This window comes from Cupressus sempervirens, chromosome 2 (assembly GCF_028749045.1).
Source record: "Cupressus sempervirens isolate cs-2001-9-10 chromosome 2, ASM2874904v1, whole genome shotgun sequence".
In the NCBI taxonomy this organism is placed as follows: domain Eukaryota; kingdom Viridiplantae; phylum Streptophyta; class Pinopsida; order Cupressales; family Cupressaceae; genus Cupressus; species Cupressus sempervirens.
Genome location: NC_143119.1, coordinates 745,925,796 through 745,931,340, shown reverse-complemented (window position 1 = coordinate 745,931,340; position 5,545 = coordinate 745,925,796). Strand labels below are relative to the sequence as shown.

Below are 5,545 nucleotides of genomic sequence, written 5' to 3'. Positions count from 1 at the left end.
TCCACATTGTGAATATGCACTCTGGATCATCTGAATCCAAGTATTTAATCCTAATAATCCTTGCCCATAATGCTCAAGGATTCTTATAAAACTTCCAGGCCAGCTTGGCCCCAAGGCTAATGTTCCTCTCATGAATATTGTGAACCCCAACTCTACCTCTTTGGTTGACAAATCTTATCCCATGAGACCAAAACAACTTTTTTCTTCTCCACCAAATTCCCCTTCCAAATAAAATCTGTAAGGAGGCTCTTAACAGATGAGATGACACCTTTAGGGACTAAGACAACTAACATCACATAATTAGGGATGGAGGAAAGAACTGTTTTAACCGTTAAGATCCTACCTACAAGTGACAACCACCTAGCCTTCCAAGAGAAAATCTGTTCTTTAATAGATTGAAGAATACCACCCCAATAAGTATCCTTACTTGCACCTTGAAAAAAAAGAACACCTAAATACTTGCATGGGTATTAGCCACCATAAAACCAAGACATCTCTAAACATCCCTCCTACTACGGATATTCATATTAAAGAAAAAAATCTTGGACTTAGAAGGATTTACTATCTGCCCTGAGGCCTCACAATATTCATTCAAATTATTTTTAATAATAAGTGCTTCCCTCAATGATCCCTTACCAAACAACAGCGAGTCATCAACAAACAAATTATGAGTAATTGAAATTTGTGAATGATGAATTCTAAATCCTTCCCATAACCCCAATTCCTGTTTATGAGAAATCAGCCTACTGAGACCCTCTGCCAACAAGATAAAGAGGAAGGGGAATAGAGGATCACCCTGCTTCAACCCTTGGGAGGAAAAGAAGAAGCCACATGGGGAGCCATTTATTATTATTACAACGTTATCTTGCCTCTCCACAAAGGAAACATGCCTAAATGGCCCAAACAGCCTTGTGATTTCACGTACATTGTTTGCTTCTCTTTAATCATCATTTTTTTTCTTGTGGGTGCATCTTATGTGTAAGAGACTCTTATGGGTATATATTCTTGTTAATTGCAGGGAAGTTATGGATGAAAATTTAAGAGAGATATACAAATTGTGGGAGGTTTTGATGCAGGCGTTGAGGAGAGGGTTGGGATTGGAAGATGAAAATGCATTGAATGAGGCAGTGGGTGGAGTGAAAAATGAAATCCAAATCAGAATGAATTATTATCCACCTTGTCCTCAACCAGAATTGGTACTTGGAATTTCTCCTCACTCTAATCCCCACGTTCTCACAATCCTTCTGCGTGATGAAACCCCAGGCTTACAAATTAGAAAGGATGGAAATTGGTTTGATGTTCAAAGTATTCTAGGCACCCTCATTGTTAACAGTGCTATGCACTTGAGGTACCTAGATTTGCATCCATTTAACAGTAACTTATATAAATTATTATTATTTGTTGAAATTTATTATTATTATATATCAAGTTCCAATAGATATGAATTTAAGACTTCTCAAATGAAAAACTTATAACTACCGTTGTGCCCATTTTGCTGTCTTGCCTTAAATCATCGACAGTATAAGAATTATTTTGGTTGAAAGTGCAGTTTATAAGCAATTCATTAGATTATATTGATATTGGTTTATGTTGAAGACATGAATCATAAGAATATAATGGTTATTTGGTTGAAAGTACAGGTAATAAGCAATTAATTAGATTGTATAGATATTGACTTATGTTAAAGATATTGAATCATAGGAATATAATGGTTATTTGATTGAAAGTATAGGTAATAAGCAATGGGATATACAAGAGCATCCAGCATAGAAGTTTAGTTCATAAGGATAGAGCAAGGATGTCATGGACTCTCTTTGGTTGTCCACATGATGAAGTCATTATTTCGCCTCTTTCAGCACTGATTGACAACGACCATCCTCCTGTGTATGGAAGTTCGCCTTGGAAAGAGTATGTGCAGAAGCGTTTTTTAGCAAAGGACTGGATGGAAAGGGCCATGTTCATCAGCTACAACAGAATTAAGTTGTAGATGTGTAGAAAATAGGACTAAATCACTAATGGTGGAAAGCCTTTGGGACTCTGAAGCACTCTTTTCTTGTATGTTTATGGTTTGTTGGGATGTGGACTCATGGTTAGCCCTTATTGTCAAAAGCTTTTTAGCAAAAACATTTTAATATTTTCTGATATATATGTAACTTCTATCTATGTACTCATCTTGGTTTTGGTCATTTATTATTTAGATTTAATGTAAATGTAATTATCTGGTGGTGAACTTACCTTTATCTAGTTTAAAATTTATTAATTAATTGATTAAATATTATTTATATGATTTGCTAGTTTACTGTTATATACTAGTATTTAATATTCATATGATATTATCTTGTTATCAAATTTGAATTGTTTGTAAAGAAATTAATACTAACATGTAATGATTTAATGTAATAACAATAAAATAAAGAATTCTCATTATAAACATTTGGTATTTGTTTCAATGTCAGTGACTTCATTCATGCATAATGTTCTTACAATTTTGTTGTGTGACAATCGAATAAAATATTTATTAGTATAATAGATCCCAAAATTTTAAGAAAATAAGGAATACATAACTATACATCAAATAAACTTCACTAAAATTTTACATATGACAATGATGAATTCTTCTGACAATCTAACCTCTATAAGAATTGACTGACAAGGACAATCCTCCTCCTGTTTATGAAGGATCATCTTCGAATGAATATTTGGAAAAGTTTTAGAGCAGAGGACTGGATGGAATGGTCCATGTTCATCAGCCAGAACAATCCTCAATAAAGAATCCGAACTGAATGTCATTATCATTCCCCATGGCTGTAATCTAAGACCAATAATAAGAATATATATTGTTTCTGTCAACTTACTTTTCTTAATGTAGTTTGAGAGCTGTGTTAGAAGTATATATGCTTGAAGAAAATCTTCTGAAGCTGATATCTTTAATTATTGAGTTCCGGTCTGGTTCTATTCGTAATATTTTTTTAATGAAGTGCAGGGTTACGAGGGCCAGTCCGTCTCCAACTTGATGTATTGAGATTGTTATACAGGATTCCTCTGTCTAGAAAGTTGACAGCGAACTTTTGATTGCAAGATGTCTATCACATATTAACATCATCTAATAACTGTCTCACACACACATGTATAGATAGATCATAGATCATTGGTGTTGATGGCGACTCTTATCAACTCGAATATTATTCAGATTCAGATTGATTTTAAAGTCTATCCATAGCTACTAGTATCTGGATCATAGTAGTGGGATTTTAACTCTTTTGCCTTGTCATGTGATTGCCAAGTATTTTACTGATAAGTGGAGATATTTTCTATAACAAGTTAAATTATTATATTGTTATCAGGATTTAACTGTATAGTTTTCTATAACACTTAGCACTCATTGGATCGAGGTGATACTCACATAAGTGAAGCATTGAGATCTCATAGATCTCCAACAATGGACATCTCATTTATATTTAATACATAAAATATTATAGCTTGCTACTATAGCCAAAACTTCTACCAATCCCTTTGCTTTTGGAAAAGTGAAGGGCCCTATAAAACCATTTCCCCTAATCCTTCTACCACTGATCCTATAATTCATTTGGAAAATAAGTGTTAGAATGTAAGATTTATTCTTCTAGGAAGGGCTTAATATGTATTCAGATTTAAATTTTGGCATTTTCTCCCCTTTTTTCAACATTAGATTCATGAAGTTTCATCTTCTATAGTTTAGAGTAAAATAGAGTTGTACTCTTTAGCTTGAGGTTTCTTCATGGTTTATTTTAATTATAAAGATAAGTAAGAAATTTTGTTGATGGTGGTACTTGGAAGTGGGATCCACATCCCCTCTCAATGATCCTCCCGTTTCTTTATTTTTTTGGTTATTTCTAGCATCATAAAGTTTATGAGGTTATTGGACTGTATGCCTAGAAACACCTTAGACATGCTTTATTTGCATACATTTTAGTTGCAATTGATCTTTCAAAATCTTTCCTAGTAAGCTCATTCTATAAGAATGATAGATCTTAGTGTTGATTGGTGAACTAGGTTGGATCTATGTTCACTAAAAGCATTATTTTGGTACCAATCATTTAGGTCAATTATTGTGTTTAATAATCTTGGTCTTCTATTTAAAAATATCATATTTTCTTCTCTCCATTCTACTATCTAGATTTACTTTCTAGTACATTATTTGCAATACTAAATTTATTTCTAACTCTCTAGTATATTATTTGCAAGACCAAATGGTCTTATGTTTACAAATATAATATTTTTTTCTTCCATTCTACTATCTAGATTTACTTTCTAGTACATTATTTGTCATACTAAATTTGTTTCTAACTTTCTAGTATATTATTTGCAAGACCAAATGGTCTTATGTTTACAAATATCATATTTTCTTCTTCCATTCTACTATCTAGATTTACTTTCTAGTACATTATTTGCAAGACCAAATTTGCTTCTAACACTAAAATGGCAAATGGTGTGATCAAGGTTTCTTTCTTTTCCCTCCAACTCATTATTTCTAGATTAAATCAACTTTTTTTTCTAAGGTTCAAAATGGAATTAAGGATTGTTTTCTTATTTCTTATGTTGAAACGATTGTCCTTAATAATGGTTTTATATCTCATTGTATTTCTAGTGACCCACCTTCTTCTATGGTTTCCCTAGATTTGCCGTTGTAAAAGATGTTTCATTTTCTTTTTCACCTAAGTCTTTAAGTGTTGATGAAACATATGGTTGGATAGTAGTAGAAAAAAGGAAGGAAGATGTAAATTTGGATAAGGTTATTTTGAATCTAACTTAGTGTTAACTCTTGTTAAACTTCTTCGGTGACTTGGATATTCTCTTTGTAACATGGTTTTAGCCATGTCAAAAAAACTGATGGGGAGGATCTTGAACAAGGTTCTAGCCTCAACTACTAGAACTCACTTTAGGCTTTCTCCTAGTCTCTTAGGGTATTTATCCTATACCCTACTCCAAGGGAATCTTCTCTCTATTCCCTTATTACACTAATCCTCACCAATCAACTCAAAACTCTATTTCACCATGGGGTCTCCCTAGTGCTCTCATTGCACCGTTCTTGACAACTGGCTTCCAGGAGTGCATTCTTGGCTATATTGAATTCCAAGGCTTGTATTAGGTCTCATTCAATAGTTTTTAGGATCACTAAGTGAATTGGAGTATTGGGTTTCCAATCGATTTGAAGATTGCATAGTTAAGAGGGCTACCAAGACTAATAACAAAATTAGGCCTCCAAAACTGATTTTTGGCTTATATCTCCTCAAACCCTTAAGAAGTACTCAAGAAAATTTATGATTTGGATACCCTTTTGGCTCCCCTTGAAGATTTTTCAGGTCTGCAACACCCAGGTCATCCATACAAGGGATTTCCAAAAATATGTCTATTTACAAGGGTTTCTTGTTTGTATGAACAGGAATATAGAGAGTTCTTCCTTCCACCACTCAAATGGACTCTAAATGACTGAACTCCTGGAATTAACTTCCTTCACTCACCACTCTTGCCTTCCATGAATTTGTATTGCACCCAACACCCCATT

The 5,545-nt window shown here is 33.5% G+C and overlaps 1 pseudogene; it reads left to right on the top strand.

Moving 5' to 3' along the window:
• Positions 1-856: 856 nt before the first annotated feature.
• On the top strand, positions 857-1,980 carry LOC149575545 (flavonol synthase/flavanone 3-hydroxylase pseudogene; annotated as a pseudogene).
• Positions 1,981-5,545: the final 3,565 nt, after the last annotated feature.